Genomic DNA, 13,054 nt, shown 5'->3' on the forward strand with positions numbered 1-13,054 from the left:
TACTTTACAACAAAGGAGCCAAGAATATACAGTGGATAAAGGAGAATCTCTTCAATAAATGGTGTTGGGAAAACTGGAGAGCCACATGCAAAAGAATAAAATTAGACCACTGTTACACCATAAACAAAAACTAACTGAAAATGGATTAAAGACTTAAATGTAAGACCTGAAACAATAAAACTCCTAGAGGAAAACATACGTGGTAACCTCACTGACATCAATCTTAGCAATGTTTTTGTGGATCTGACTCTGAAAGCAAGGCAAACAAAAGCAAAATTAAACAAACAGAACTACATCTAACTAAAAACCGCAGCAAAGGATAAACCAGCATAACAATGAAACGGCAACCTACTGAATGGCAGAAGATATTTGCAAATCACACATCCGACAAAGAGTTAATATCTAAAATACATAAAAAACTTATACAAAATAAAAAAAAATCATACAACTTAACAAAAAACAAACCTGATTAAAAAATGAGCAGAGGATCTGAATAGACATTTTTCCAAAAAAGACATACAGGTGACCAGCAGACACCAAAAGATGTTCAATATCACTTTCATGGATATGCAAATCAAAACCACAACAAGATATCACCTCACACCTATCAGAATGGCTATTACCAAAAAGAAGAAATAATCATTGTTGGCAAAGATGTGGAGAAAAGGGAAAACTTGTACACTGTTGGTAGAAATGTAAATTGGTTCAGCCACTATGGAAAACAACAAGGGGCTGTTCCACTTCTGGGTATTTATCTGAAGAAAAGAACAAACTAATTTGAAAATATATACCCCAATGTTCATAGAAGCATTACTTAACAATAGCAAGACATGAAAACAATCGAAGTGTCTACTGCCGGATGAATGGATAAAAAAGATGTGGTATACATTCATAATAGAATACTACTCAGCCATAAGAAAGAATGTTCTCTTACTATTTACAATTACACAGATGGACATTGAGGGTATTATGTTAAGTGAAATAAGTCAAAATATGAAAGACAAAAAGCTTATGATTTCACTCATGTGGAATCTAAAAACAAAATGAACAAATAAAACAAAACAAAAGCAAACTCATAGACACAGAGAACAGATTGGTGGTTACCAGAGGGGAAGGAGCTTGGGAAGTGGATGAAGGCAGTCAAGCATATGGTGATGGATGATAACCAGACTTTTGGTTATGATCACTTTGTAGTGAACACAGATGTCAAACCATAATGTTGGATGCCTATATATTATTTTACCTCAATAAAAAATCAATTTAAAAAGGTTTTATCATCTTATAAATTTGTAGTAAGAATACAATGCAAAGTCACATTTCTTGTATGCAAAAAATCTAGAACTTAAATGCTATCTCTGAAACAGTCGCAGGTTAACAAATAAAACTTGCTCTGAACAGAAAGGAATATAAACATTTCACTAATCTTTCTTTCTCCTTCCTCACTACAAACTCTAGTTAATGTGTGTTATTTCATTTTACTGTCTGCTTTTAGGAATATTTAGGCATTCTCTCTCTGGTATGTTTCAGTTAGAGAAAGCATAGGGGCAGTGTTGCTTAATTGATTTCTGATCAAAAATCTTTGTAAAAACACACAATTCACTGATTTTTCTTTGTGGACTATTACCATCAATAATCTAGAATTGGATTTCTCATTCTTGAAAAAAATAAAAATAAATGAAAACATTCCTACTGTGAAAAAAAAAAAGAAATACAGGCTTCCTTCATTTTTTTGTAAAGCAATTTCATAGCCCTTGTGAAAGTTGCAGGAACCTTTAAATATTACAATAAGCATTCAGATCAAGCAAGACCCTCAGGTGTGTTAAGCTGACATCTCCACTTATAGTAACAGGGGCATGTAAGGCAAAAACATAATTACTCCAAATTTGTTTCTAGACATTTATTGACCTTAAGAGTTCAGAGTCTATAATGTTGCTCGCATCCAAAACTAATCACCAACACTTCATAACTTGAATGCTGACAAATTTCCACTCAGCTGCTGTCAAAGTTTGCATAATTATATTTAAGGCACTTTCTTCAGGACTGTTTCATAAATTTTGGACAACAGTATTGGAGTCTAATTTTAAAAGTGTTCATTGTCAACAGAATATTTTTAAAATATTAATTTCTGAAAATAGTGATTATATGACTATTGAATCAGATAAAACCTATTAATGTAACACTGCCATCAGTCTTTAGAAAGCAACATGCTACTTCTTACTTAGAACTGTTTTTTAATAGGCGTGAGGCCAGGCTGTGAACTGTAAAAAAATAGTTTTTATTTAAAAATTGACAAAAATAAGTAAAAATATATGACAATGAATATATGTATATTCATGAATAACTGAAAAATTGTGCTCTACACTGGAATCTGACACAACATTGTAAAATGACTATAACTCAAAAAAAAGTTTAAAAAAAATAAGTAAAAATAAAACAGCCGACATCAATAACTGCATATATATTGCTGCTTACCCATAAACATTAGATTATAAACCTATTTTTTGAAAACATTATCAAAAACATATTATTTATATTTTTATGTTAAAAAATAAAACAGATGCCAAAAATACATAATTATAATTATATAACACAATTTTTAACGTAATTCAACATTAGTCCTCCAATGTACTTAGTCAATATCCACATCAGATAATTTTTTGTATCCTAAACCAAATTAAGAAAATCACTTACTTCAAGGAGATTCATCTGTCCTGTATTTATGAACTATTCACAAAAATTGATAACAAGCCACAAAGAAATAATTAACATATTTAAAAAATATATACAGTAAGTGGGTTGATTACTGTGAGAAAAGGGCCAATTACAGAAGTTTAGACAATATATCTACAATAATACAGAGATTAAAATCACAATATAAAATGTTATAATATGACAAATCATTACTTTTCTTATGTAAAGAACTGACACAAACAAATAAATAAAAATAAAAGATCCTCCTATCTGTCATGGAAAAATACCTGAAGAATAATTTCTTAAACTTCTTGGTTGAAGAAGTAGTTGAAATAGTAAAAATAAATGTGTAATAAACACTTGAACAAATGTTCAACATCACTAATAATCACTTACTTGGTAAATTAAATCACTATAATCCAATTTTTTTGTTTTTGAGTAAAGGTAGATTTATTCAAAGAGATACACTGAAAGGCAAGAGAAAGGCCAGAAGGTGTGGGGGTTGGGTGCTCAGATTAAAAGTAGGTACACACTCCACAGACAGAGGGCAGGCCATCTCCACACGGAGGGAGAGAGGTGGCCACGAGGCAGCATGTTACTAGTTTTTATGGGATCGGTGGCTTAGAGAATGACAAAAGATAGAGGGGAGAAAAGCCTTGGGCTCAGTGGGCTCCTTCACAGCTAGAGAGCTGGTCTCTGCCAGATCCTGCAGGCAGTGTCAGCCACCAGCTAAGAGCTACTTGAATCTGCACGGCGCGGGATAAACCCCCTGCCACCCTCCAAAGAGAGGGGAGCTGCAGCCCAATAGGGAGATCGAGACTATGCCCTTTGAGCCCTGTTTCTTTATGTAAATGCCCCACACGTTGGGCACCAGAGATGATGCAGGAAAACGGATATGGGGCGTGAGAAGGGCCATGTCCCAGGCTTCGGTTGAGCCCCTGGGATGTGCCCCACCAAGTGTGAGTCCTTGGCTTCACGCAGGAAAGAATTCAAGAGCAAGCCACAGTTGAGTAAAGGTAGATTTATTCAGAGAGATACATTAAAAGGTAAGAGAAAGGCCATGAGGTGTGGGGGGTTGGATGCTCAGATTAAAAGTAGGTACACACTCCATAGACAAGAGTGCGGGCCGTCTCCAAACAGAGAGAGAGAGGCGTCCGCTATAATACAATTTTAGTGCACAAAATAAACAATGATTAAAAAACAAGAACATCCAGTTCTGGAAATGGTGCATTGAAGCAAGGCACTCCCAACCACAACTGATAATAGCCTAAACTGATACAATTTTTATGAAGAACAATCCAGTCATTAGTTGCTTGGAAACTATCCAAAACCTGTGACCACGTGATTCTGTTTAAAGCTCTGTTTTATGAAATTAAACTGAAAAGATCATTTATGTCAACATCACCTATTACTGAATTGCTTGTTACCAGTAAAACACTGGACACAACATAAATATTCAACTTTGGGAAATGATTAAATTCAATCCTGATATATGAATAATAAAGATTTTACAAAGATTTTTAAATATTGTGAACAACTGTCTATGAAATGGTATTAATAAGAAAGGATACACAAATATTCATTATATTCCCAACTACATAAAATGTACTTCGAAGAAGCCTGGAACACAATATTCCAAAAAGTTGAGAGTAACTCTGGCTTTATAGAAGTACCATGAGAGATTTAATTTGTTTTTGCTTTGCATGTTTTCAAAACAAATCTGCGTCACTACTATTAGAAAAGACAAGGAGAGAAAATGTTTAAAACATTTAGAAGGAAAAAATAACAAAGAAATATTAGCTTCTGGCAAGCATTAGTATAATGAAAGGAAGGTAAAAATTAATTTTAAAAGCTTGCTTAAAATTTTTTACTCATTTTCTTTTATGTAATGATTCACTAACTGATCTGTTAAAATTCTGTACAAGATTTGTTTTTTTTTTTAAATCCTGAAAATCTGAGTTATTCTTTTTAAGAGACTATGATGACTATACACCTACTTGTTTTCCTTTCATCCTTGCCTACCAGGAAGTACAAGGTCAAGTGTCCTTCTGAGAAAAACAATTATGATATTCTATTTTCTTAACATACTTATATACATACCTAGCCTACTGCCACTGTCATCTTTATCTTCATCTTCTTAACAGGTTTTATGACAGATTTCTTACAGCAGATGCTGCCATACTATATATATATATATATAATGTAGAATATTGGGAAACAATTTAAAAGAATTGGCATGGTGATGAGAAATGTTGAATAGTCAATTTGGAACAGAAGTTTTCAACTTAATGGAAGTTTAAAAGTAAAACTAAATTTAATCAATGTTTTTTACCTTAAATTGTGGGCTCAAGGTAAATTTTAGTTTTTAAGCATAAAGATTATGAAGGTGACTAGAAAGAGAGGCAGGGAAAACCATTTTCTCTGCAAGAAAAATTGAGCTTATTGCACGTATGGAGAGCTCGTCAATAGGATTAACAGTTGAAGTGCTTCTGATTGTATTATTTGTCTATGCATACTATTACTCTGTGGCAGCTTTCTCTCATAAAAAAGTCCACTCTTTTATCCTAATCTTGAACAAGTCTTCTCTCTCTGATGTAAAAAGCTTTCTACCTAATAAATAAGTGAGCTGCTGAAGTGTAGAACAATAAGGTGGCTGCCTTTCATCACCTTCCTAGTTGTGCTTGGGTCTGCTTTCTGTATAAGAGGATGGCTTACAAATGTCAAGGTTCCATTTCCATCAATTCTCTTCAGGAAACAAATTAGGAAATCTCCTTCAGACTATGTTATCATCATTGTCTGTTACCAAACTATGGCCTTTTTCTAACATAATTTGATCACTTCTAAATTACATCACATTTTGAATATTCTTGCATCTCTGCGCTACAAATATTGTAATATCATTTCCCTGTCTTTCAGAGTAAAGCTATGAATTCACTTTTTAAAAATGTTTTTAAAATTTTTTCCCAAAGTGGAATTAAATAATTGTTTGTATTACTCTCAACAAATGACAAGAATGATTTAGAAGGTTATAGCTTTATCCCTAGGAATATACATATGCCTTCATATACAAACTCTAAAAAATGTCAGTGTAGCCTGGAAGATTAACATTAATCTTCTCAAATTTCGCAAGGGACAAAAATGAGAGTGTTAGCTACTGTGTGAGACTTAGGTGATGTCAGACACCCATATAAAGCATAAAAACTTTGGTGCTTTATTCGTGATAATTTAGATAAATGTTTGTAATTGTTTTTCCAAACTCAACGTTCGTTAGATTGTTTGGTTGTTATATGAACTGGCTTAGGGTACTAATATCTAGAACTTGGAAATTAGTAAAAAAATATTTATGTGAATTGGTCATTTTACCTTTTTAATATTTTATACATAAATTGATTAAAATAATTTCAAACACACATAATACATAGTTTTCCTGTGCAAAATTAAGACATTGTGAGATTAAAGAAAATGTTGACAACAAACTTAAATTTCAGGGTCCTCCCAAGAGGTACCCAACATTAGCAGTAGAGTTTGCATCCTTCTCATTTTTATAGATTTATGTAGAAATACTAAACATGAGATATAATACTATATATGTATTTAATATGTATATAAAAGCATATAGTATTTTACATGTATTATATATACATAAACACTAATCCATAAACCTTCCAATAGCAATGTCAGAATGTATCTATTACTACCACTGAGAATGAGCTTTTTTTCATCTTCCATGATTTACTTACGTAAGTGTCCCCTCCACTTTTCCCTATAAGGTTGTTTTATTTATTCGTGGAGCTTTCTGTATATTCTAAATATTCGTATTTTCATATTATCTATGTTTCAAATATTCTTATATTTTTATTTAATATTGTAAGGTGTCTCTTGTAGTTGAATTTTAATTTAATGTCAATTTTCCTTCATAAGTTTTGGTTATTTGACTTATTTTAGAAGGGTTTTTTCCAGCCTAAAGATCAAATATGCATTCTTCTATATTGTCTTCCAATATTTTTTATAATTTATTTTCACATAAATATATTCAATGTTTAAGTTATTTTGTGAGTTGTGTGAATATCTTAAAAATTTTGTGGAATACATACCAACTTATTATCTTATTTACTTTATATACATATTTTTTAATATTTTGTGGAGGAGGTAATTAGGTTTGCTTACTTATTTTTAGAGGAGGTGCTGGGGATTGAACCCAGGGTCTTGTGAATGCTAAGCATGCACTCTACCACTTGAGCTATATGGCCCCCTCTATTATCTTATTTACTGAAAAATCTATTCTCCCTACTTATCTAAAACGTACCCTTTATAATATGTCAAATTCAGAGAGGGCAAGAGAGAAATTAACATTTTCGGGCTCTTTACTCCATTTATCTATTTTCTAATATTTTTTCATTTAATAATTACTTAATTCCTATTTAATTGCTATAATTTTTTTTAATGTTTTAATAGGGCATGCTTCTACCACTGCTTCTCTTTCAAGATTGTCTTGGCTATTTTTTCAATTTTTACTTATAAATTTTCATCAGTTTCTGAAGTTCATGGGGAAAAAATCTATTAATTTTGAATGGTTTGACTTTAAATTATAGATCTAAAGTAGATTTGCTTTATGAGAATTAAAATATTTAAAATTATAAATTACCTCACCCATAAAATATTCTTTCTCTCCATGTATGCAGCTCTTCTAATAAAATTCCTTAACATTTTAGATATTTAAAAAAATTTAATCCTGAGTTTCTTGGACATTACTTACTGGCTTTTTTCTTGGGCGCTTTACAGTTTTGTGGGATTTTTTTGTTGTTGCTATTAGCTATTTTTATTTGGATTATTAATACTGCATTCCCTAGCTTGTTAAGTTCACACATAGGAAAGTAATTACTTCTGTATGTTGATATTTTATCTAGCTGCCTTGATGAATAAGTTCATGAGTTCTGATAGCTTGTCAGCTGATTCATTTGGATTGTCTATGCGACAGTCATCTTCTGCAGGTTATCCAGTTACACTGTTAGTGCTACTGTCTCATTGACTGGGCCTCTGGTGCCCTGTTAAATAGTCACAGTAATAATGGCCCTTCTTTCTCGTCCCTTTTTCAAATTTAACAGGATGCATTTTTAACAGGATGCATATACATTTAACAGGATGCATATTTTTATAGATTTTTGTAAAAAACCTTCATCAAGATAATAACAACCCTTCTAGTCCTTGTTTGCTGAAGTATGCATTTAAGTTTTATTTAAAAGTTTTTTTTATGTCCTTTAGTATGTTTATTACTTTGACAGGTATTGTTGTTGAACCATTTGTTATATTATTGGGGTAACATTGGATGTCCATGATATATTTTAATTTCAATGAACTGCTTGATGTTATTTATAAATGTTTTATTTCAAATTCTCTCTCTCTCTCCCTCTTCGGAGATGGCTCACATTCTATGGAATGTGTACCTACTTTTAATCCGAGCACCCGACCCCAACACCTCGTGGCCTTTCTCTTGCCTTTCAATGTATCTCTTTGAATAAATCTACCTTTACTCAACAACAACAAAAATAATGAAATAAAATTGTGCATCTATGTTTATATGTTTTTTTGCGTGAACCTACATATTTTCTCTTTATCAGGTTTTTAAATATTTGTACTCCCTCTTTCTTGCCTTATATTGAATCAATCAGCTTTTCTTTGTTTCTTGTAGTTTTATTAATGATTGAAACTTAAACATTGATTTTTCTTCTTCTAGTAGTAACTTTAACTTTTAAACTACTCCTTTATAATGAATTGCAACTCTATTGTTCCTAACAATGGATGGCATTAAACTGTGTACCTATCATTTCTTCACTAAAAGCCAAGACTGATGGTAGCATATTTATGCTTTTATTTACCATCATTTGCCATGTTGATACCACCTGGAAATTTTTAATTATAAATAATTAATTTTTGAAAAAATAATTACAGTCAACTCTTATTTAGAATTTACAACAGTTCTGACTAATTTAGTTGCTTATCAGTGCTTTGGTATCCATCTTCTTCCTCTTGGATCCATATCTGGCTTCTTGCTGGAGAACATCCAGCAGTAATTCAACTTCTGTCTATAAGTGATACATTTTCTGAATCATTCTGTATACAAAACAACCCTAGTTCTCTAGCAGATGACCAGATAAGGAATTATACATTTAAAGTTATTTACCTTAAAGTGGACTTGTCTCTTATTTTCTTGCATCTAGTTAATCTAGTGAATTCTGAGGTGAATCTAATTTCATCTTGACCATCATTTCCTAGTAAACAATCTCTTAGTCTCCTTCTCTGGAAGCTTTTATGGGTTTGTCTCTGTCCATGGTGCTCTAAACTTCATCAGGATGGATGGTGCTCTGAGAGCTTTCTCCAAGTCCTACTCAGTGCTCCCAGGGGATATGCGCTTTCAATCTGAAGACAAAGTGTTCCCCAATTCTCAGAAAATTTTAACAGTTCTTTCATTTAATATTACTTATTACTTCTTCTCCACTCTCTTGTTCTGAATCGTTTAGTATATGAAGTTTGAAACAGGAGATTACCTTACCCTTCATACTTTTCATCTCTTTTTTTTGTTTTGAATTCTCTAAGAATTCTTCAGGTTTTTTTTTTCTGTTGTTGTTTTGTTTTGTTTTTTACTGTATAAATTCACCCTGCTTCAGGGACCATTCTGTTCTGCTTAGTTCCTCTATTTTGCTGTTCTGTGATTGACCAATTTTTATTATCAGTGTAAAATAATTGATTAAGTTTTAGGTATCAATATCCTCTTGCTAAAATAAATTGTTAATTTATTGCAATATCCTCTTGCTAAAATAAATAGTTTTTTAAAAATCCTGTGCAAAAAGAAATCCTTTACTCCTTGTTCTAACAACTCTGTTTCTTTGGGTTTCAGTTCTTCTGTTTATCATCTTTTTTGTCTCTCTTTAATGGTGATGAATTTATCTGAATACTTGATAAATTTTTATCGTGTGTTCCTTTTAAAAGAGGAGAGTCTCTGCTAGGGAACCTGCTGCAGCACTTCCTTGTTTTTCTTTACTATACCAAAATCTTGCGTCTGCCCTAGCAATGATTTAACGCTGACTGACAGAACAGCTAATAGAAAGATAAGCTTTACTGTGTGATTCACGTGCTGCCACCTTTAGCTGTCTAAAGAGAATCTGGGTGCACTTTGGGCCTTAAAATAAAATAATAACATAGAAAAGAATATCTGCTCTACCTAGAAGACAAAAACAAACAATTTCTTAGAGAACTCTGGGTAGAATTATATCACCACCACATTCTAGTATAAAAGTGACAGTTTCAAAAACTTCTTGTTATAAAAATCATGGTGGGAATATTTCACTTCAGGTAGAGGGCTTTTATTTCAGCAGGCCTTCTTTAGGCTACTCCATGAAAAGGAGTCTGATAGGAAAAATGCAACCTCTGGCATTTGGAACCTTAGCGCCTTGCAGAGTCAAGAAGAGAAAAGCAATTTCAAAATGAATTGTTCTAAAATTAGTGTGATTTAACTTTGCAAGAGGTACTAGATCAAGCCATCTAATCTTTGTGATCTTCTACTAACATTTAGAAACTGAGATTTATCATAGTAATACAAACATCACAAGGTTTTGTGAAGACTAAGTGGGTGCATATATCTGATTTTATTTTTTATACACAGTAAAATCTTCTAAAAGTCATTTGCCAAGTATGTAGGCCCTCAATATCAAAGAAACTACACGTTATTAACTACTGTTAAGTGAAATTATAATAAAATTTTCAAATTTATTTTTGCTTTTGTGTGTAACTACCTCTTTCTAACCCATAGCTTTTTCATATAGAGATGAACAGTTATTATTTCCTCAATGTTCTTCATATTCCAATCTGAAGATTCAATTATAAATCACATGCTCAAACATAAGAATCTCCTGAGTTGCTTGTTACACGAATAGTAATTCCCAGGGCTTCCTCTGTAGATTCAGATTCAGGAGGCACCCAGACAAACTTTTTTCACAAGCACTCAGATTAAAATTTGTCATCAGGAATATATGGAAAACACTGGCTTAAAGTAATGAGCTGTAACGGTTTTCTGAGAGTCACAAATTTATCTTCATCTTAGGGCTAATGACAAATGGTAAAACATTATAATCCAGAAATAAATTGCCCCAAATTTGTCTAAAGTCATCTGTAAGCCCTCATCCCCAAGAAAGATAAGTCAAAGTGCTTAGAAGAAACCATTTTCAGGTCTTCTAGCCTGTGTTCCATTTATATTATCCCAGGTAGATGAGACTAAATCCTATTTCCTAAGACTTTCAAGTAAAAAACATTTCCCTGTTTTGTGATAACCCATTCCAGTATTTTTTCAACTGTCCAAAAGCTCATTTTTATATCTGGCTTAAATATTTAATGCATATAAATTCATTGATAGTAGATTAGCATTACCACTGCAACGCAAAGAATTTTTATCTCGAGCTTAACTAAATTCACATAATATCCTCCAAATTATAAACTACTCTTCACCACCCAAAATCTCATTTCTTGCTAAAAAGGGCCAAAAAGATCAAAGAATACGGAAAAAAAAAAAAAAACAGTAACCTAGATCCACCTAAACATTTCTGCAAATGTGCTGTCAGCAATAAATGCACAGGGGCAGGAAGGGAATGTTTTCCAAGAGACGAATGATTAGCGTGAATATATCATGCTCAGACCTTTAGGATAACAGAATAGCCAGGGTCTAGAAAAACTGTGCAACTGTTTCCAGGATGCCTTTATTTATAATTTCATGGACAGTGCACTGTGCCAAAAAATGTCACTGGAAGATATTCATTCATCTGCATGATTGTCTCAAAAGTCCTGTCTGCCAAAGTGATCATCAATGAATATGCAGAATATTTCTAAGGTTCAACAGTTTTCAGATGGGCTAGTGACAAACAACCTTGACTAAATTTACTCTTAAGGTCCTTTTTGGAGGGCTAGAACCACTGACATGGTGCCAGTCTCACTGGCACAGGAGATAAACCACCTTGGTTGTGCTCTTGTCTGCTAAAAAGCCTAAGCTCCCTTCTCAACAGCGGACTCTTCAATGGCTTGGTGTGAACCAGCCATTCTAACAATGCCTGTTTAAATCTTAGACTGGTTAAAAGAGAAAAGTAGACAGATTTGGCATTAAGACTTGTGGAACAAGAGGCAACATTAAAATTTTAAATATTCATGGGCTAGACTTCAATTTTTAAAAGTACAGAAAAATACATAAAATATTCATAGGTATACACACATAAAATTTCATTGTGTAATTTTGGTTACTGTACTTTGGGTCTGTATTTTATTTGGAGGGCTCTTACACAGTTAGATATGCAAACTCACCATACACATACTAAAAGATACATGATTGTGGCCAGTATAGTTATTCATTTTTTAAAACTGTTGTATTATGATATGTAATGCACAAAATGAAAAATGCAAAAAAAAAAATAAATGTACAGCTCAGTGAATTATCAATGAAATTACACAGTATATACATTTTTGTATTTGACTTCCCCCCAATTATTATAATTGAGAAATTCATCCCTGTTGTGGACTGTGTTGGTAGTTCTTTCATTTCATTCTCACAAAGTATTTCATTGTGTGACTATAACACACTTACTTATCTATACTACTGCTGGGTGGAGATCTATGTTTTCCCAGTTTAGGACTATAATGAATAATGATGTCATTATTATTATCAGTCATTCTGATGAATGTGCAGTAATACATAGCTTGTTTTTCCCTCATCACCAATGAGATTGACTTCCTTTTAATATGTTCATTTAGTCATTCAGATATTCTCTTTTGTGACCTTCCTGTTCAAATCATTGCCTATTTTTATTTTAGGTTCCCTTTTCCTTATTGATTTGTAGAATTTTTTTTTATTCTTGCTATGCATTCATTGTTAGTTAGATATATTTAATGCTTTCACTCTGTGGCTTTCCTTTTCACTTCCTTAATACTGTCTTTTGATTAAGCATGTTTTTAAAGTTAATATAGTCCAGCTTATTAATCTTTCCTTAATGGTTAGTGTGTGTCCAATATAACATATCTTTCCCTTCCCTAGGGTCATGAATTATTCTCCTATATTAATTTCTGGAAACTTTATTGATTTGCTTCTCAATTTATATGTCATGTGAGGTGGGTCATTTCACTTTTTTCTTTTTTTACAAATAGAATGCATTTGAACCAGCACCATCTATTGAAAAGATAGTTCTTTCTCCACTGCATTGTGCAGTGCCCTCACTCTTAAATCAAGTGTCCTCCCAGACAGAACTCTAATTCTGAGCTCTCGTCTTCTTCACGTCCATTTGCCAACCTCGTTCCAATGCCACACTTTGCTATTAGTATAGCAATACAC

The sequence above is a fragment of the Camelus bactrianus genome, chromosome 1 (genome assembly GCF_048773025.1).
Source record: "Camelus bactrianus isolate YW-2024 breed Bactrian camel chromosome 1, ASM4877302v1, whole genome shotgun sequence".
Taxonomy (NCBI): Eukaryota; Metazoa; Chordata; class Mammalia; order Artiodactyla; family Camelidae; genus Camelus; species Camelus bactrianus.